At 38.6% G+C, this 22270-nt stretch overlaps 1 protein-coding gene across 4 annotated transcripts in view; it reads right to left on the bottom strand.

Moving 5' to 3' along the window:
• Positions 1 to 22270, bottom strand: part of CACNB2 (calcium voltage-gated channel auxiliary subunit beta 2) — a 247248-nt gene that overhangs the window by 212994 nt on the left and 11984 nt on the right. The gene's annotated exons all lie outside the window — the stretch shown is intronic.

The raw sequence follows: 22270 nt of genomic DNA, 5'->3' as shown, positions 1-22270 counted from the left end.
CCCCTCTTTTCTTAGCTAAATTAAATGTTCACTACAGAGCTTGAAGAAACGTTGGGATGAGTTTTGAAAACAATAAAAAGAGCTTCTGAATATAAGCAAGAACTCCTGAGCATGTGCCAAGAATTTTGCAACTTTATCAAAATGATTAATGTTTTCATTTTGAAAGGGGCCACATACACATACAACCCTGGAACTCAGGAGGTCTGCACATGCAGTCAGCAACAGCAAAAACAACTCAGGAAACACTACAGAACTAAACAGCAAGAACTGTTCCCAGCTATTAGAGGGAGAAAAGTGGAAGGCTATGCCAAAGCGAGTGTTTTCACAGAGCTGTATCTCTACGGTCTGAAAAAGTATGCTCAGTGGCATCAGAGCAAAGCAATAAACTATGCCAAGATTAAATCGCAAGGTTTTGAAAACAGCCCTTGTCCTTTCTTTACTCCATACTTGAAGATGTATATTAGGGCCTATTTTCTCTCAAAACCAGCCTCAAGAATGTAGGACATATGTAATGGGATCCCAACTGCTAATTAATCAATCACACTCTTACATTCAGCAACACTTAATTTTACTTGGATAAAAAGTTATAAAAGATGAACTGTTAAAGCAGAACTTAAAGAATTCCCTCAGACTTTAACATTACAGATGGAATAACATTCCCATTTAGTAAATAAACAAATTATTTGACAAATAGGAAAATCAACCATTAAAGGCCAAGAATTAGAGTGAAGTCTGTTCATACTAAGAAATATTTTTTAGAAGTAGAAAGAAAGTCATGTTCCAGAAGCATTTATTCTTCAAAATTTTAGTACAGGAGTTATTGCATGTGTGCTGTTTACGGCTGTGGTGGAGTTAATTTTCTTCACAGTGGTTAGTATGGGGCTATGTTTTGGATTTATGCTGAACACAAGGTTGATAACACAGAGATATTTTCGTTATTGCTGAGCAGGGATTACACAGAGCCAAGGCCTTTTCTGCTTTTCATATTGCCACACTGGTAAAGGCAATTGTGGGTGCACGGGAGGTTCGGAGGAGACACAGCTGGGACAGGTGAACCAAACTGACCAAAGGGATTTTACATAGCTTATGGCATCACCCTCTGTATAAACAGCTTGGGGAAGAAGGATGAAGAGGGGGACATTTGGAGTGATGGTGTTTGCCTTCCCAAGTCACTGTTATCGTGTGATGGGGCCCTGCTCTCCTGGGGATGGCTGAACATCTGTCTGCCCATGGGAAGCAGTGAATCAATTCCTTGTTTTGCTTTGCTTATGAGCACAGCTTTTGCTCTTCCTATTCCTACTGAACTGTCTTTATCTCAATCAATGAGTTTGCTTGCTTTTACCCTTCTGATTCTCTCCCAGATCCCACTGGTGGGGAAATGAGTGAGTGAGTGGCTGTGTGGTGCTTGGCTGCTGGCAAGCACGACAGCATGTCACATCCCACCTTGATCCTTCTCTCTAAAACTCAGGCAAACCGCCAAAAAGAAAATGAAAAAACACTCAATATCAGTCCAGATTTTCCAACAGAGTCAAGGCACTCTGTAAAAAATGTTTTCAGATTCATGCATTGTTAGAATGTCAGACACTTGTTAATTTTTGTGCTGTATTATTAAGTATTCTTTCATCCAGAAATGAGACTCATCTTTTCATCCTGACAAGGAATTCTTCCTAACATTTCTCAGTTAAGAGTTTTTCTAAAGAACAACACTGTAGATAAAAGCAGTTAATCTGTCAGCTAGACTTTCTGCAACAATATTCTATTTTTAACAAAAGTTTCTTTGGGACAGACTTCTCAAGTTCCGGATATGACTGTTGGTGAAAATCTCAAATTAATAAAACCTCAAAGCACCTAACACAAAACAAATATTTAAGGAACAGAAAGACACCCATGCATGATGTAGATAGCAGGCTGAGATCCAACTTCCAGTAGATTTAGACTATTGACTTGGAGGAAAAGACACAAACCCACTCACCTGCTGAGTAGGACACTCACCTGATGCATAGGAGAGGTTTTAAATGCTTGCTACAGAGAGAGCTAAACAGTTCATACAGATGGGGAAATTTTACAGAGAAACACTAAGAGAAGAAAATTTCTGGGCCGAACCCCATTCATCATTTAGTCCAGAATTTAGGATATGTCTGCTTCTTGCAGCACGGAAGAGCAAGGACTTGTTTTCCAGTGAAGGATCAGATCACTGGGACTGTTTATCAAAGCCTGTCTCTCATTCCTGATATCTTTTTTTCACTTGCTTGGAACAACACTGAAAAAGATTTTAAGTTTTTTCCAATATAAAAAAAAACATTTTATACTTGCTGTACTTGAAGCCCCAATATTCATGTTTCTCTTTGAGCTGTGTGGTATCAAAGTAGAGTGCAGTTTTCTGCAGAGAAACACAATACCACATATACCATAGATAGAAACATATCTAGCCTCAAACAAATATTTCTATCCTCACTCTCAACAGAGACCAGTAATATCAAATTGTACACAAAAGTCTACCTCACATTAGGATAGCTTCAATTTATCCACTGTCAGCATTATCCCTAGAAGTTGGCTATGTAGGTCACCTTGCAACAGATACTCTCATTCCACTCAATCCACCTGAAGATGACGGGGCATACATAAACTTCTGCCTAGCTAGGGCAAAAAGGGCTTGCATGGCATGCACTGCCTTCCTGGTGTTTCACAGATCCAACCTGTAGAAATAACAGGTTGAATCCACAAAACCCAAGCAAGCCTTCTCAAGTATAATTGAGAAAACAGTAAGATTATAATTGCTAATAAATAAATTACCATAGACATAAAATTACCCCAAACCTTTAACCTATGGTATCCCTTTGCTGTACCTTCCCAGTCCCAGGTTTAGTGTCCTGCGTTGCTTCAGCAGGAGCAGATTCCTGCAAATCTTCAGGCTTAAGGTCTTGAACTTCTTCCACAGGAATCGTTTCCAGCTCATCCTTGGGTCTAAGACTTAGAGTGTCCTCCACAAAGTCTGAAATATTTGATTCCTGCAGCCTATCAGGTGTAGAGCCCCAGGCCTCATCTCCAAGAGCCGATTCCATTGCCCACCCTGGTGCGGAGAAAGGCAGAGTGCTCCTTGCAAAGCAGCCTGGTAACAAGAGCATCGTCACTCACAGGGAACGATTACAGACACCTGAACCCTGCTCTCAGCAAGTAAATAAAACAAAAAACACATCTGGTTTAAAATAGTCCTATTTTAAAATCACCACTCTGAGTAATCTTTCATTTCACTCATGAGCTGTATCAATTAAAGAATAGATTTCATTTTACTTGAAAGAATTATCTTTAAAGTGACTTATAGGTAAAAAATAGCCCAGTGGGTTCTCTGATAGGAGAGCTCTAGACATTGCAGCAGCGAGACAGAGCGAAAATGATACAAATTACTCAGGATTACTGAGCTTCAGCTCACTGATACTGCTCTGATCCAAGGAGCCTTTTTGAAGCTCTCAGTAATCAGCTCTAGAGTTCAAAGTAACTGCAAAATGGGGGCAGGAACAGATGTGGAAAGAAATTTCTTCCAATATGCACAGATGGGAAGGAAACTAGACCTCAGACGAGATGTAAGGGAGACATTTTTTATGACTGAGGTGGTGGGACACTGAAACAGATTGCCCAGAGAGATGGTGGATGCCCCATCCCTAGAAACATTCAAGGCCAGGCTAGACGCGGTTCTCAGCAACCTGACCCAGTTGAAGATGTTCCTGTTCATTGCAGGGGGCTGGGACTAGATGACCCTCAAAGGTCCCTTCCAACCCAAACTATCATATGATTCTATGAAACACCTGATACCAAACTCTGTCCAATATGATGGAACTTGCAACACTGTTGGAGCTCTCAGGCTCAAAGATCGAGTAACATGAAGAAGAACAGTTACCCAGCGGGTATTCAATTTAGTGGTACATCAAACACAAGATGCTATAGTAGAAAATTGCTAATTAGATATATGCAGTTTAAGTAGAAGATGAGGAAAGCTTCTGACAGGGAGATTACCTACTAAATGTGTGAGGCCAAATATGCAGTGCTAGAAAAGAGCAAGGGAAATGGCAAGTGGAAAAGTCAAAGAGTAAAACCTGGTTACATCTTCAATTAATTGAATGTATCTAATTAGCATTTTTCTGAACTACCTGAATTGCAATGAAAACATATATTATTTGACTTTCTAGGAAAAAAGAAAATTCCATTTTTGCCACATCTCTTAAGGTGAAAGCATATGTAGAAAAAACTTAAGTTACACAAATTGGGTTTCATTATGAAAGTATTATGGCAACTTAATAGTTGGTACTATCAATTATTAGTAATATTGCTAATAGTGCTCAACTATTTTCCTGCAGGATTAATTAGAAGATGTAGTATCTGGTATCTTATATTAATAATGCATGTAGATTAACAGTAAACCAAAATATTTAAATTTTTTATTTACTTAGCATGCAAATCAAACAACAAGCTAACATGGGTTAAATTTTAGTCAGTCCATGATTATTTCTTCAGGACAACTTACATATATCTCATTGCCTTTCATAAATTGTCCAGGCAGATATTTATCTCAGAATCTGTATCATAAATATTAAAAACAGTAGGATAATTAGTTTGGATTACTGACTCAGAGGAAAAGACACGGAAAATGAAAAACAAAAAAATGCCACCTGGCATCATAAGTAGCGATGGTATCAAAACATATTTTTGGTGATGCCTCCCATATCTAGAAACAGACACCTATCATGTTAGCTTTTGATGTTATTGAGAAAACTTAAACCTCATCTTTTTATTTATTTAATTCCTTTCCAGTTCATATTCAAGTTTTTTTTTTACTTTTGGAAACAATTACATATAAATTAGAAAACAATGCACCAGATTTCTGCATAATATATTATATATAACACATCTTGATCTCAGCAAAGAGAATACTTTATCTTCTTATAGAGTTTGTTTTCTTTCTTCTCAAATAAAAACAAAGCCATAAATTTAAAAGCATCATGACTAGAGCCAATCTGTGTATCTAAAACTCCAACAAAAGAATAAAAGTAAAATATGTTTCATTTTAACAAGCCTTTAGTAGTTTACCATAACAGCCAACATCTTTAGATAAGAGTGGAAAGTGCAGGTTATTCCACAGACAAAAGCACTAGCATAATCTTTGTATAAGGAACACAAAGAAACATGCCTTCAGAATTAAAGATATAATCAGTACCCCACTCAATATCCTTTATTTGATCAAAGTTTTGTGAATAGCTGTATGCTGCCAGCTAAAGAAACAGACGGATGACAATGTGATGTAGACACAGTAAGGGAAAGACCTGGAGCACAGGAACTGGGGAGCAATGTATGAAGCTTAGAGGTAGAACTGCTGCAGAGCACTACTAGATAAAACAGAAATTTCCCCAATATTTTGAATAAATATATATTTAGTAATTAATTAAAAAAATTAATGCATCAAAATTTATATTTTCTTCTGTAAATTATGCACACTTATTGCACTACTGTTCTTAACATAGTAGACAGATATGTCTACATATACAGTCACAGGATAAAAAGATCAAATGCCATGGCATAAAGCATTATAAAATGAAACAGGCCTCAAAAAGGAAGATCAAGAGTAGGATGCACTGGTTTACAAACCAATGCCTCTTCATCCCCTCCATGTAACAGGACAGCTGCTCACAGCCCATGTAAAACTGCGACACTGGTCACTGCATGGCATCAGCTGCCTCTGCTTCAAGGGGGCAAGAGCCCTTCCTTCAAGATACTGCAGCTCTCAGTTGTGTCTTTCAAGTCTGCGTTCCATCAAGATCAGGGAAACTCACAAAAGCTTGTAGCCTTTGCAACCATCTCCCACTACTTATGTACCAGGGCACTATTTCAGAACCTCTGACAAAAGTAATTCAAACATACATGGAAAAAAGATATAAAGTCACTTGTGAGGGCAGTGAGTTGTGCCTTTGAGGCATTTTTTTCCTCCTCAAAATAACCCATTACTTACAGCCAAGATGACAGATCCAAGAGGGGAAAATTGTTGTAACAAATTGTGCCTCTTTAATCCTTAAATTTCTGAGCAGATAAGGATATTAAACACCAAATGCTCCTGTCAGGTGTTCAAGAACTTCATATTTTTTCTCTTCCTCCCTGCCCATTTAACACAATTAATAGGGTCACACGCAGGAGAGCCGCCCCACTCCCTGCTCACATGGCAGACCACCGCCTGACACACGTGCCTTGCACTCACGCTGAGAGAGGCTGTGAAGAAAACACTCCTGCTTGCTTTTCCAGCTGAAGAAAACAAAACAAGGCATACATTTTCTCTGATTGGAAACCCATGATCAACTTGGTCTTCACAGAGCTGCCCCCATGCTTGTAGGACACCAAAGAGATTGAAAGAACACACTTCCCCCATGTTTGTTATTCCCACCCATATTAACCTTCTTTTCACCTGTTGATGTCACTGCTCAAGGGTAAGACCCTCACCAGCCTCTGAGGAAAGAAGGGCTCAAGCAGGACCCAAGGAGTCCCTCAGGTATCCTGCTCCTGGGTGACACCCTCTCCTCACTCCCTGACTACTGAAGGCTGCTGCTTCCCACCTCAAAGGCTTCTCCAGGGTGGCCCTCCTTGCCGTGGAAACTCACCCACACCCCACACATCATGAAGTCCATCCCAGTGCTGAAGCACTTGTCTCAGCACTTGCCAAATTTTCATCATGTTCTGACTCCCTCTCATTCCTCTCACTATTTTCCTTGCTCCCAAACATATGGCAGGAGTTTCAATATCAAATTTAATATTTCAATTTAGCAGACATTTGAATCATCTGGGTAATAATATACTGCTTTTTCTTTTTCCTTTTTTTTTAAAGAATATGCAAGACATTTGGCATAAAAAGGTGTTATATAAATCCAGCCTGAAAGACTTTTCGTATTTGAAATGAAGAAGAAACACAAAGACAAATCCCAGTACTAGAAAGATTACTATATAATAATACAGTTTTTACTTAAAAAAAAAGGAAATGAAAAATTGAAGAAGATGTACTTTCAAAAAAATTTTGAAAACAACTTATTTTAGTTCTCATAAATATTTTAAAGAACACTGAAAGCAGGTGTCTGAAACACTCTAGAAATATTATGTACTCTATTTTACTGCCTGTAGCACACAGAAGATTATATTAATCACAGTTAAAAAAGACATTTCTATGGAAACTAAAAAACAATGAAGCTTGGATAAAAAGATTATAAACATACCTACAGTTAAGCAAGATATAGGACAATATATTTATATTTCTTTTTTTTTCTCTTACTGTAAAACTGCTAATATTTGGGACATAACTTTCTGATCACGTTTTCCTGCTTTGCACAGGAGAACTTTAACTAGAATTTATATGCAAACCAACACTACGTCATCAGCTGTGAAAAAGAATAAAGGTTTGGACATACTAATAAAAAAGAAAAAAGGTGACTATTTTGGCATTTATCTTAGTCTAGAGGTTAAGAACCCCAGTCAGACAATGGACAGGATGCAGAAGAAATATACAAGGTTATCAATGGACTTCAGATATCTAAAAATCAATTTATTACAGGTAATTATGTCCATAATATTTGCCTGTTGCCCAATTGCTCATTTACATTTCTCTATCTTGAACCAAGAAATTTAAAAACACTACCTACTAGGCTGAATTGTATGTAGGTACACTCTCCAACCTAAACTGAAGGTCATTATCTCAAGTTATAGGAAGTTAAAGAAATATTTCTTCAACTGGAGCTTCTGTGCCTAGTCTTACATTTGCAATAAACAGAAAGTCCCTGGAATGCATACAAAGTTGAACAGAGCAGATGTCATTTACGTGAGCCAAAACAAAACAGAACAAAATTACTGTGACTTGGAGAACATTGCCCTCCTGAAACTGTGGGGTAAATTCACACATTAGGTGCTCCCCAGTCTGCCCACAACTTTCAGAACAAGAGAACTATTTTTATGTCCTCTGGACAAGAAGGAAATAAAGCATGTACACACAAACATACACACTGGATAACTCAAAAAAACAACGCTCAGGTTCAGCTTGCTATCTTCTTAGGTGCTCTACTTCATTGTGTGATCTTGTTATATCAGAAAAAAACTTACACAAAGGGAGTTTGGCTTAAGTTAAGAACTACCCATACATTTTATCACATTCCGAATTTTCACCCTTGGTATGTTATCATAACTTTACTACCTAAAGAGGTATTACTCCCAGAAGATACAAAAATGCTGCAAACTAGCATTCATCATGAAGGATATTACAGCAAACACCAAGCTTTTGCTCCACATAGGGAGTTTTCTAGTTCACATGGGGGCAGGCTGCTCAGACCCCAGAAAACATGTTGCTCTGAAGCCTGGCTGAGTATTACTGTCTTTGAAGTGAGAGGTTTGAAGATTGATTATTGTAAAATGTTTTCCAGTAGACTCTCCAGTGGTTTTGCTTCCTACTTTTTGACTGTCCTTTCTACAAAAAGCACATTCCTTTACAATTATATTGGGATGATTGTTTGCCACGTCACATGTTACCTGCAGCTTCTCCTCACTTCCAGAATTTTTTATACTGTAAAGATGGACTGTAGGGATCCTTCATTAGGTCTTTCTTATTTGGAGTCTTTGGGAGGAGAAGGGAAGCAGGGGAGACATGAGACACTATATCCAAGACAAAGTAAAAACAGTCAGTGAAACAAGAAGATAATCAGTTTAGTGCTCAGAATTTTAAAAGTAGTTCACTTAGCTATGTTCTGCATTAAAATGTTTGTCTAAATGAGAATCACAGAACTACAGGGGAGTATTTTTATTATTATTCTGTATGACTTTATGGACTACCATCACATAAAATAAGAGCTCTAAAGTAGTTCTAAAACCAATCTCTTGTTGAATCAGGTGGTTGTCACCAATTTCCAAGATTTATGTTGAAAAGGAAAGAAAAGTGTCACTGCTCAGAAAAGCATCAAAGATGATTATTAGTGACAATTAAAGGTACGACTAACAAAATGAAACTGCAGCCTTGATCCAATGCTCTCTGAGGTCTGAGTCGCAAGACATCCCTTTTTGGATTCTTTAAGAAGTCCTTGCATTGTATTTTCATTTGCTAGAAAATTTGACCTAGGATTGTTACATGCAGACCATAGTACTATCAGTACAGTAAAACTCACCATGCACCATCTTACCAATAGACTTTTACAGTGTAATGTTTCTTGGGAATTACAGTATTAGATTAATGAGATGTGCAAATGTTTTATCAACTCAGTCTCCAGAGCAATGAGTCACTCCTAAATGCAGAATAGTAACAAAATTAAAAACAGCTTATGTGCTGCTGTATTCTACACCCCATAGGTATAGAACATATGATTTCAACAGAGCAGAACAGATGCAAAAGGGTTCCATTGAAATAAGAAAGCTGATAGACACAGAAAACATGTAGCAACGTGTGCTAAATCTGTGCTCAATAGGTAGAGAGGTGCTGTTAATGCTAAACAGCTCCAGAAACATCAACTGAGAAGAGAGTCCGGCCATCAGACACAGGTATGAGCAAAAGACACTATTCACAGCAACCAGCCACAGGCAGCTAAATGAGAAAGCTGGTTTGCTGATGTTCCCCCTGTGCTCAGAGGAGAGTAATTCAGAGTAATTCAGAGCAGAAGACTAATTTAGGCAATACAAATCAGCTTCTGGAAAAGATGGTCTGTCTCCATAATCAAGCACACACAGGAACGCTGCTAGCTCGGGTGAGAGCTCAAACAGCACTTTCTGCCCCGACTGATGCCAACAGCATTCACTGAAGGCTAACAAAATGAGCTAAGCAACAGAGACCGTACCAGGTTCTCCATTTCTCCTAGAAAAGCAGGATAAAAGCAAGGAAAAAAGGATTGTTAAAACAGAACAGTTCAAATTGTACCTTATCTTCTCATGAAAAAACAGACAAGTTTGCAAAGTGGGTAGTAATTAATAGATACTCTCTAAGACAGTAAGGATGTACCATATAAGGAAGAAACAACATTTATCCAAATGCCTCAGTCACCCTCATTTATGGTGCCTAGAGACCTAACAAACAACAGACTGCTAGCAATCTGATAAATCAGTTCTATTCAGAAATCCCTAGAATACTCTATACAGCAAATGGGCCGTATAAAATGTTTGTAGGCACAGTGGGAAAATTATCTTCATTTACCCTGATATTCTGTGTTTTCTGCTTTTAAAAGGCTGGGAATTTTTATCTGTGCTTATATAATAACTTAATTTCCATGTCTGTCTGCTTCCTGACCTCTCTCTTACTGAACACATGCTGACATCACAATTTAGAATACATTTTTTGTCAAAACATTCATTCAAAACAGGATTTAATCTCTCCTGCTAGCAGCTAAGGACATTCGTGCCCCTATGGGAGAAATGTCCAGCAGTCCCAGAGAGACAACAGTCCAGCCATTGCCCAAACTCAGAACCTTCTGGGACACACAGCAGATTGGGTCTCTTACAAACTCACTTCTTTCCAGGAAAACCACAATAAAGAGGTGAGAAAAAAAGGCTTGTTCACACACATTTCTGCTTGTCATGATGGAGGTAGGGTGGGTTCCAAACCCAGGGGCTTCCCACTGTTTGGTCTGTTCTCCCAGGCAGCTATCATTAAGTCAAGAGGGCACGGTCTTAAGCTCTGCCAGGGAGGTTTAGGTTAGATGTTAGGAAGAAATTCTTTACAGAGAGGGTAATCAGGCATTGGAATGGGCTGCCCAGGGAGGTGGTGGATTCTCCATCCCTGGAGGTTTTTAAGATGAGACTGGATGTGGCACTGAGTGCCGTAGTCAAGTAACTGTGGTGATAATGGATCAAAGGTTGGACTTGATGATCTCAGAGGTCTTTTCAAACCCTGCTGATTCTATGACTCTATGAACAAAACCAGAGGGGTTAAAGACATCCAAGTTTGATGGGGTTTTGGCATGATAGGGATTTCAACCACACTCTTCAGCGCTGGGCTGTACTGTACATAGTATACACTCACCTGACTGTTCCTACAGTCCATTCTGTGGCTAAGAAGCAGCATGCAGAACTTGACCTGAAACAGCCTACCAGCAATGCAGAGGCCACCTGGGACTGGAGAGGACACCTATCTGAACACAGCATCAAGACCCTTCCCCTCACCACCAGGTGAGCAGCCTGTGCAGCCTCCCTGGCCCAGCAAATCAGCGCAAGCGTAGTTTGGTGGTTTACAGCACTGGTAAATTACTCTTCAGCGGCTCGTCCGCTTGTCTGAGGGATGTCTCCTTGCCCCAGTGGCTGGCAACACTCTTACCAGCAAGCTGCAAAACATTAAGAAGCATTTTCTCAAAATGGCAGAGATGGGTTTATATACATTTCAGATTTCCATAGCTCTGTTTTGGGGATAACTTATGTAATAAAACTGATGATGTATTTTAAGAAGATCCTGCCTTCCTGGAAATATAAGGATATTTTATTTCCAACTCTTGAATGACCACTAAAATACCACTTTCACAGAAAAATTTAGTGATGCATACACTGTTGAACAGGCTTGAAAGGAAAGTCCATTAGTACAAGTAAGACCAAGTTAAGGTCCTGCTCTACACCTGGCAGAACCACTTTGGTGAGACCTTTCAAAAACCCTTATGAAGAGCTGGTAGAGAAAAATCCCAGAGTGATACTCAGAGTAAGCAGAGAGGTAAATGTTTGCCAGATTAACTGTAAATTGCAGCTGCTTGACTTCAAGTATGTGTTCTGAAAAACCATGAATAATACTAGTCTTATAAATATAGTGAACTTTCCTAGCATGAACAATAAAATCTTATGTTTGCTGCCAAAAAAAGTCTGCCTGGAAGTTTTCTGTTTAAGTTTTGTACTAGTTAGGAATATGATTTCCCCCAAGTCCAATGTCTACTAAATATTCAGACAATCGGAGGAGGTCATTCAGTGTCTAAATCAGGAACTCTTCTTTACAGATGCATAAACTGATCCAGAATTTTAAGTTGACTGACTACAAATTTCCCAATGGTGGAAAATGAAAACTGCCTTGGAAACAAGAGACAATAATTTCATCTGGCCAAGGTCTGTCTCTTTTTGTAAATGGCCTGCGGAACCAATAGTACTGGCAAGTCAGAACAGGTTAGTATTTTACAACACAAAGATTAGACAAATGGAAAAGATCAATGCCATTTTCTGAACAACATGCTTCAGTCTTTAGTCAGAAGCACAGTACAAGCAGATCTATTTCAGAGCAACCCCAAGGGAACCATCAGAGAAGAAAAACTCTATTTCCAACTGGGGCTGGGGCTTTTTTCTGCATTGGTGATAAAAGGACAAATGATGCACACATCTCACAAAATCATAATATCTCTAGCCCTTCTTGTTCCCATCGATGATCTTTCCCTCTTTTGTTTAATGAAAACAAACACTGCAACAGTGAGTTTCATTATTATTTCATCTCTTAGTTTCTCCTGGCTATTAGTAACTCTTGGCTAATGTAAGCCACCCACAAGTGTTGTCCCACATCAACAATGAAACAACCATAGCTATAGTTACGAATGACAGTTAGAGAGATAAAGTACTAAAAATACATATTTTCTAGTGGTTTGGGCTCCATTTACCATTAAAAAAAAAAAACCTATCAGGACATTATAATTATACATATTTGATGCATGATGGAAATAAGCCCTGGATTTAGCTGACCTTTTGCAAGAAACTACAGGGTGTAGGATAAAGAGTGTGTGACATCAAGGAGACCAAAGGATTTTCTGAGTATCGTGTAAGGATTTAGCTCTGGGCTGATGTGATGAATGTTGCCACAGCAGAAAGCAGATCTGTGATAGAAAGAAGAATACCAGATTAAATGTCAAATTCTGAAGTTCTGTTAAACAGGATTTTACTGCACTTTTAGCCATATAATGGGACCAAATTAAGTAAGTTCTGAGTTGAACTCTGAATAGCAAAAATTTTCAAGAAAGAAAAAATGTGATACTGCAGTGTACTTCAAACTGCCAGGAGTCTTTCTAAAATAAATAAATATCACATGGAGGCTGAACACTGTGCAAAATTTTCAAGCATTGGTCTAAGTAGCTCTTGCTTATGAGCAATTAATCATAAAGATTACAAAAATCTTAAACCTTCCAAAGTTGTTTCCATAAAAAAAGCACACAGCACCCTGCCAATTCTCTCAGACTATCTCCAATGAATCACTGTTTCTTAGGCCTCAGACTGATGCTGTCTCTCTTCCACTTGGCTGTGTCATCCCATTCCAAGGCTTTATCTCAATACTACCATTTATCATCACAACTATTATGCAAGGTGTTGACTAATTGTATGCACTCACATTTTAAAGTATAGTAACAGCATAGTTAGGCAAATCTATTGATGTGCTTTCATTTCTTTGTCATGTCTGTAACAGCATTTAAAATACTGTTCACTTTTCTCAGATATTAACAGGAACTTGAAGATTTTACAAATTTTACCCTTCAATAACTTCAAACTGCTTATGGAGTTGAAGCAAACATTATTTCTCCTAAGTATGGGAAATTTTATTTCAACATATTATTTCAGCATGTTATTTAATAATACAAGCAGCTTAGGAAAGCATCTTATTTCCATCTCAGTTTAAATGGCAGATGATGGATAAATTGTAGCTGATGTTGGAAAGAGATGTGTAAAACGAACAGACTCCTGATTAAATGCTATTACTAACTCTGGCAATTTCCTTGGCAATTATTTTAAGGACAAGGCTGAAATAGTCTTTAATCTTTCCTTATTATAAGCAAACATTTCCTTGACACATTACTGTTTTCAAAAGAATTCCTAAAAAGTAAATAAGGTCAAAGAAGTTGGACGAAGACTGATTTATTTTTTAGAGAGCTACGCGTGCAATAACATGTGTTTAGAAAAGTAGTAAGGGGAATAATAAATGCTTAATAAATACTATAATTTTCATCATTTGTAGGAAAAATAAACCCAACTAGCTATGCTTCATGATTTTTACAGGAGCCTGCCTTAAGCTCAGTCCCCCCAAAAGCTGGATCTGATAATGACATTTTTGAGAGCCAGCTGATCAACTATGGCTTAAAGCTGTATTTCTAACATAAATGACATAGCATTTAAAGCTAATTTGGCATAAAAGCAGAAGGCTAGTTTTCATCCTGCAACAGTCTCCTCAGATTCAATATGCAAAACAACTGAAAACTCAAAACCACCACTGGAGACAATAGGAGGAAACCTATCAAAGGCATATACAGATATATTTCTGCCTTTTTCTACTTCACCCATCTTCCCCTCTTTGGGCTACTCACTCATCTGCAGGAACCAGTTCTCTCTCTTTCCTACCCAAGACTTGATTATCCTAGGAGTAAACCAGCTGTTGAAAATCATTCAACACATAGGAGACTACAGGTTTATGTGGAACTTAGAAATAATACTATGCATCTCAACAATATTATTAATGACCTCCTTTAGCAGAGGTGTAAGAACTGAGATATTTTACAATATCGGATTTTAAGGAAGTATTTTTATATACCTAAGACTGCTTCAGGTCCTACCTAATATTCCAGCAAAGTCTGAGATCACACAAAAAAAGCAGCATTCAAATCTACAGGAACATATAATCAGTGCTGAAGTACTGTCTAAACACACAGCCCAAGAGAAGACAGCTCTCTGCTGCAACTGCCCATAAAACTGGCAATTTTGTGACTAATTGGACAGAAATGGCGCTTGTATATGTTAAAATGTATCTACTTAGCGAGAGACGAAACCAAACACTCCTGAGTTAAGCAGGAATGTACTGATGGAGTATCGTGAAAAACAAAAAGGTTCAGTAAATCCCTCTGGCTAATTACAAAGTATCTTTCTTTACTCCCTCAGTCCTGACAGCTACTAGGAGCAGCCCGGCTTCATAAGGGAGAGAAACTAAAGCTGCTTGTGCACATTCCAACTGGCAGTTATTTTCTCTTGAAACCGCTTGCATTTTGGAGCAGAAGATGACATTTGCTTTACAGAGGACCAAGCTGTTCCCTTGTGTTAGGTGTTTTTTTTTCCCAATCAAAACTGTGCAGCATCAATGAAAACTCTGAAAATCAGTGCAATATTTAAAATTACAAAAATCACTTCAGGTTTACTTTTCCACAAAAGGAATTATGTAGTTATGTTTAGGGTGCACTTACATGTAATTATAAGCTGAATTTTGCAACTGACTTATAACATCCTATTTCTAAAAAGAACCCCCATATTTTAAAGCCTTGTTAAAAAAAACCTTCCAACTAAACAGGTCCATAAGAAAAAGTTGTGAAAGTACTGCACTTATCTTCATAAAACATTTTTGACAGTCTCTGCATTAGCTATAATTAAATAAATGCATCAGAACCCTTGCCCCATCGCAGATACTTTGTATGTTTGTGCTTACCATAACTAGAAGACATTCTATGATAGCATATAATAAACCTCTCATCTCACCACATTGTTCAAAATTATTGAGTAAGACAATGCTGCATATAAGAACCAGAAACCACAGTGAATTTTCTGGGAGAAGCAGAGGACAAAATAAAACAAAACACTTGATTTTCATTCAATCCTATTCCTAATTTTGATCCTAACTATTAACAACTGTGTAGTTTTTTTCTTGGAGCTCCTATTATCCCCCACCCAATAGGCAAGCAAAAACAGGCAAAGAGGTTCTCAGCACAGCTGTAAAGCTTTGAGAGGTTCAGCTCTTGCAAGCCCACTCTGATTAGAACAAAACTGAAAGACAGAGACTGTCAGAGAAAAGTCACGAAGATATTTGGCCAAAGAGAAAGTCCAAACAATGAGTTAAGCTTAAGCCTTTCTTCTCATTCCATACACCATCCACTGTGACAGAAGAGTCTCCCACTGTATATTTAGCAAAGTTGCAAAGATCATTCTTAACCTTCAACAGTCTGCCTCACTGCTTAAAAACCCCTCACATTTCTGCCTGTCTGAATAACCAAGCCCTTACCTCCTCCTCCTCTGCAGAAATCCCACCTAGCTCAGTGATGCAAAAGTACTGCCACACCCTTCCATTGCCCTGCTACAAAGGGGTGCACCTGATGCTGCCAAACTTTACTGAGTGCAGGCCCTGGTAGATCCTGAGCAACTGGAAAGCCCCATTTTTCCTCTCCCTGACAGACCCAGAGGAGAAGCACATAGCCAGCATGCAAGACAGCAGCAATGGGAATGCCAAAGAAGCTCCAACAGCTGCCACTAGTAGGGATGCCACCCACCCCCCATCAGGACTCACATCTCCCCTTTTCTCTTGCAGGAGGCCACATAGGACCTCTCAGACACCTCACAACAGCCATCCATCACCTTAGCAAGATGAAAAGCAATGCTGGCAATCATCTCAGCAGCCATCACATATAAGCCCCACCTTTGAAATTTCCACTGCTGCTTGGAAAAGGATGTGTTGACTTCAGCTGCCTGCAGCGTAACATCAAACATGTACACCCATTCAAGGCTGTAAAGAGAGCTCCTATCCTCCAATCTTTAATAAAGCATTATTCAGTTGTTCCTCTCTGTAATTTTCTCACACCCTGCTACAAGAAGAGTAAATGGACATGTAAGAAAAGCTTTATGATGTTTTGCCTGTTTGTTTTGGTTAGAGGGTGTGTGGGTTTTTTTAAACACATGGCAACATTTTGATTTCTATTCTTAGAAACCATTTGAGGCAAAAAAGAGCCCATGAAAGAATTGAAGTCCACAAATGAACTTCCTTTCTGCTGGGTTTTTCTCAGCCATCTCCCCTCCAGTCATGCCTGCCAAAATCCCATGCTTTATAGGGGCATCTGTTCTATTCTCTCCAGGCCAAAAAAGGAGACTTTTCAAACTCTTACTACAGCTGAGGAAATCTATAGCTCAATGAGCCTAATGCAATTTTTTCCTCCATGTCTGCAACTCCACAACTGCCATCAGAAAGGAAAGTCCTTTTCTCCTCCCTCCCTTTCTGCAGCCATACACTCCCAACTCCAGGCCTCTTCTAAAAGCTGTCCTCCTCCCACTCCCCATCTTGCTGGTTCTTACCACATGACTGAGGAACAGATACAAGCCATGAATGAAAATCTAAATCAGCTGCTGAACTGACATATTCTTATGAATCCCTACACTGTTCTAAGTGTGTCACGCACACCTTCGCTGTGAAGTTACATACAACATAGAACATACAACAAATACATATAAAACAGTTGCTTTCCCATACTAGTACTACTCCTAGTGACATTATGTAATTTTGTATCATAATAAAGGTAGTCTCACCGAATTTGACTAAAAACTGATTATTGCTTGATACAAACAGCAGGTCACTCTGAAACTACGCTGTCTGCCCATAAGTTAAGGTCACACACTGGCTTCATCCAAGTGCAACACATTTCCTTATGATTTAGAGTGAAAAACATAGGGCACCACAATTACATCAATTGCCCATGAAATAATAGTTTTAATGTGTTTCAGATGTGTTTTAAATAAGCAGACATTCTAGTATTTATCACCTGTGTAAGGCTTCAATGTAACCACAATGGCAAGCATGGGCCACCAGCATCACTGCTGTGGTTTTCAGTGAAATCAGCAAAAAGAGACCATAAAAAATCTGAACCTAACAAAATATCCCTAGACATTTGCATCAGAAACAGAAGATGACAAAATTAAGCTGAGCAGTAAGTACATATTTTCATGTATTAAAATCAGTGTTTGCACAATACCTCTAAAAATGCCTCACATACTTAATTTTGTTATGGGTAAAAGCTAAAGGCAAGTCTGAAAAGCTCCTTTTTTTCTCTGGAAGTAAAACATGTCTCATCATTTGAGGCACACAAAGAATGTAAGAATATATTGATTTGCAAATGAGATTTTTTTGTAATTATTTATTTAGATCTTCCAGCTAGCCAGAATCTTGTTCACATATCATCTTCAAGAAGCAGGAACAGTCCTAGCAGGGAAAGCATAGGCAGGTTTTCAGTATACTGGGCATGAAGACCAAAGCTAATATCTGTGCCCACTCTATACCAGCTCTTTGTGGCTCAGCCTGTAAATGCATTGCCTCACTAGCAGGCTGCATGTATGAGCTGAATACATAAGCTCTTCCCCTTGTGAAAAGGAAAAAAAAAATTAAAAACTCAAACGTAGGCTCTACATCTGGGAGAAAAAAGGCAATTAAATGAAGAGGAATACATGTCTGACATGGCCCAGTTCCCTGGTGAAATCAAGATTAAGAGGCACGTTTATGAGCAAAACTAAGTCAATATTTTCGAATTGGGTTTTAGTGCAAATCTTAGTTTTGCTATTCATAAAATTCAATAGGTAATTACACAGCTAGGCAAATGTCCTTAGAGGAAAGTAGAAGAATAATGAATTCCCTACATAATTATTTATAGCTATGTTTGTGAGTGAACACAGTGTAACAGGCATCAAGCCAATATTTAAAGGCAAAAAACCAAATTTGTAAAGCCTTAAATATTTCTGTAAGCCAGTCCATAGACTACAGCCTATTTCACAATCTAATCTGCCCTTGCAATACATAAAAATCCCAACAACTCAGACTGCCTCTGTGATTAATCATTAAGATTTAAAATAAAACCTTGACAAAGACAGGTCCAGAAGCACAACCACAAAATACGTAATGCTATCAGAACATGCAATTTGCTTAAAATAATGCTCCCAGGAAGCACCATAGTGTTGTGTGCAAAATATTTTGTCTGATCCGTATTTTGAAAAAACCCTTGGGAACAAAATCATTACCAAGCATCAGTCAAAATGGCAACAAGTAGAGATCAGATCCAATTCAGTCTTTCATAACTAACCCTAAGAACAAGCTGCTTATCACTCCAAAGCTCAAAAAAGATGATGAAAACTATATAACACAATGTCCTTTAGCTCCCTAAAGACAACTGATTAAATTCAGTTAGGAGGTGATTGGAAAGTAATGATGCTTCTGCTTTCCAAATACATGGCTTAATTGCCAATACAACTTCACAACAAAACAGATAGGAAAAAAATGTCTCTCTCCTGCTACTGAAAAGTCAAGCAGTAGCTGCTGGCAAGTGAAAGAAAGGCCAAGTTGTTGTTATTTTTTTAAGCTCCAATGTCACCAATAAATGGAGACAAAACTAAACAAACAATTTTTTGTAACAAACAAACAGAACACGATCCAAAACGTTCTTCTAAAATCTCTTGGGTTTTATAATGTCACAAGTAAAAATTAAAATAATAATCTATATCAATACATAAAATTCCCAGCACAAAGGAGGTTTAACTGGATTGAAAATAATGGGGTTTTAATTTGTATATTATATACAGATGCTCTTGCTCCAGTTTAAGGCTTCTTCTATACACATTAGAAACAATATTGGACAGATTGCTCTGCTCTCTTCCAGCACTGTGCAAAACAGATTTAAAAGGAAAAGATCACTGTGCACAGAATTTGCAGAGTGCATTTTCTTCTTACAACAGCAGGAATTTTCAAGCAATTTGAGTAAAATATTAGTTTGTTCTCTCTCATTCAAATAAAATTAAGTTGGCGTTATTTTTACTACTGTAGCATTTCGTATGCACAGCAGGAAACTTGCCAGGTATATATTGGAGCTAGAGGGGGATATGTCCTTAAGAAAATAGCAGAATGCAGACACAATAAAGCTGTATCAATGTAAGCAATAGACACTAAGTTCCTCCCTCCTGCAGCAGCTCTAACTTAAATGCCCAGCAGCTCTGTGGGTGCAAAAGACTTAATCCTATAAATTTGTTCTTGTCAAATACCTCCAATGCCTTCACCTTGTATAACATTTCTTTAGGACTAGACATATTTGTCTCTTTTATCCAGAGCCAATACATTTCTCTGTTAGGAAATATCCACTTCCCACTGGATGCTGATGACAACCTGCACACCTCTCACAGCTCTCCCAGTTTAAGGACAGGCCAGTTAAATATGACGCAAAAGCACCTTCCAAACATTCTTTTTTCTTTATGAAGAATGAAGACAGATCTCAGTGATAAATGTTCAGGACAATCCAAGGATTCCTTCTTGAGTGCAGAAGGGAGTACTTGTAGAGATGCACACAAAAGTTGCAGGACAAGTTAAGAAGTAAATGGGAAAGGAGATGACAGGAACCAAGGGGGGGAAATGAGGCTGGAGGAAAAAAAAGCAGCTATAAACATCACAAGTATTCTTGAAACAAACAGGTTGTGTGTATACATGTATGGATCAAAACCAGTGCCAAATAAATCCACAAATCCCTTTTTAACCAAAAACTGACTTCCTGGTTTTAAGACAGAACTAAAACAAAATAACAGAAAATAAAGGGTCCATCATTGATTATACTGGGTTTGTATTAGTTTATCCACTCTGCTTTTCTGCAACTTTCATCTATCTTGGGAGAAACACATTTTCTCCTGCAAATAAATAGCTACTGCAAAACAATTATGTTCATTTATACCAGGTAAAATATCCCCCAAGACAGACAGGAACTAGCAATATGTAGTCCAAGGTAGTTTCTGGGAAGGATGGAGCAGCTGAGCCCAAAAATGACTGCACCCATTCTGTTTAATATTTGGGACACTGGGCACCCTGGTCATGTTGGTGGCAATTCTTTCTTAGTGCAAGAGAAACCAAGCTGTCCCAGGAAAAGAATCAGAGCAGGAAAGCCTATTTAATATGCAGCCAAACTCTGAAATAAACCTCCCAGAAGTAACTGTGAAGAGACATGCCTCTCATATATCTGCTACAACTTGAACAGTTCTGCCTGCACATTACTTGCTTGGAATGCTTAGTGGGGCTTTTTTAAAATTTATTCTGGACAATGTCACATAACATATATTTATTCATTAATTCATTTATTCACTAACATCCCTTCATTATCTTCAGTGACAATGCCATTGCAAGACTGAGTTTTGCTTCAGCAATCTATGAAATCTCTGTTTTTTCCCAGAAGCCTAATCATCTTTCAATCATTTGTGTTACCTCACTTGAGTAATTACTAAATTTGGATTTATTTCAGGGAAACATATAAATCTCTCCTGTAAAAATCAACACTTGAGGAAGTCACACTCCATGCTCCCTTTGGAGCCCTTGGAAAGATACAGGCACACTTAGACTATACCCCACCAGCTCTGTTTCATACGTCTGTTTTAACGATTTGATAAATCATTCCTTAACAGTCTATAGACACAGTCAGATCTCCAATGACTACAGGAGTCCACCTCAACATCTCTGTGTTGTTTGATGATCCACCTCCTTATGCTACACATCCCCTTTGCCCTGCTTCCCCTCATGACACCAAGAGGAGATACTTGAGACCAACTTCAGATTTCATTTAGATAAACAAGAAAGGCAAAGAAAGAAGCATGTGCAGCTGGTGTAAAATAAACACACATACTCTGCTAAAAATGTTCCAGGCTGAATTCAACATCCACGAGGAGCTAAGGAAAACAGCAACACAGAATTCCTTACAAAGATTCCTTGGAACTGGGAGATCCTGTTGCTGCTCCCAAAGACTACTTGGACTGTTTTTTTCAGAATATTTTAAGACAGGACAAAACGTCACAAATAAGTAATTTACTTGATCTGGGGTTTATACCTTGATATTGGTTACTGCCACTGAAAAACTACCATGACCAATTAATACTTCATACCTATGTCCAACAGACATTGAAATGCAATAGGTGTCAAATCCACAGGTTATCACAAAACCTGTCAACATGGTTACACCAACACAAAGTAGAAGAATTTTGCAAACAGAAAATGGGAACTGATACAACCAATGCAACAACAGTGGAGATGCAGTTTTGAGATGGAGGAGCATGCTTAACAAGCGAGTAGAAAGGGAGGTGTGATGCTTGCTCATGGTTAAACCAAAAACTGCTATGAAAACTCCCAAATTCCAGAACCCCTCTGAAAAAGATAGCAAGGTCTGCATTTACAATACCATGGCTTAAATCAGCAGGACATGAAGAACTGTATTTCAGACTCTGCACAGGCTCAGTCACTGGGTACCATTTCTGGGTACCATTTCTGCTCTCCAAGTTGTTGACGACCACAAGCACATCGAAACACACACTCCCTCCCCAAAAGCATAGTCTCAGTAGCACCATTCAGCAGCCAAAGACCATAGTGGGCTCTGGATACCCTCCCAGATACCTCTGTCAGCCAGATTAAGCTGTCTCCAAGCACCCACACTGGGCTGGGATCCCCATGAGGTTCCATTTGGATCTCTCCCTCTGAGTGAGAGACACGCAGACACCGGTCATGGGAGTCTACAACACCGCTCCA

Source organism: Myiozetetes cayanensis, unplaced genomic scaffold (genome assembly GCF_022539395.1).
Source record: "Myiozetetes cayanensis isolate MyiCay16 unplaced genomic scaffold, myiCay2020 scf1, whole genome shotgun sequence".
Lineage (NCBI taxonomy): Eukaryota > Metazoa > Chordata > Aves > Passeriformes > Tyrannidae > Myiozetetes > Myiozetetes cayanensis.
Note: the sequence above shows the minus strand (reverse complement) of the source record. Positions and strands in the feature narration are given on the sequence as shown.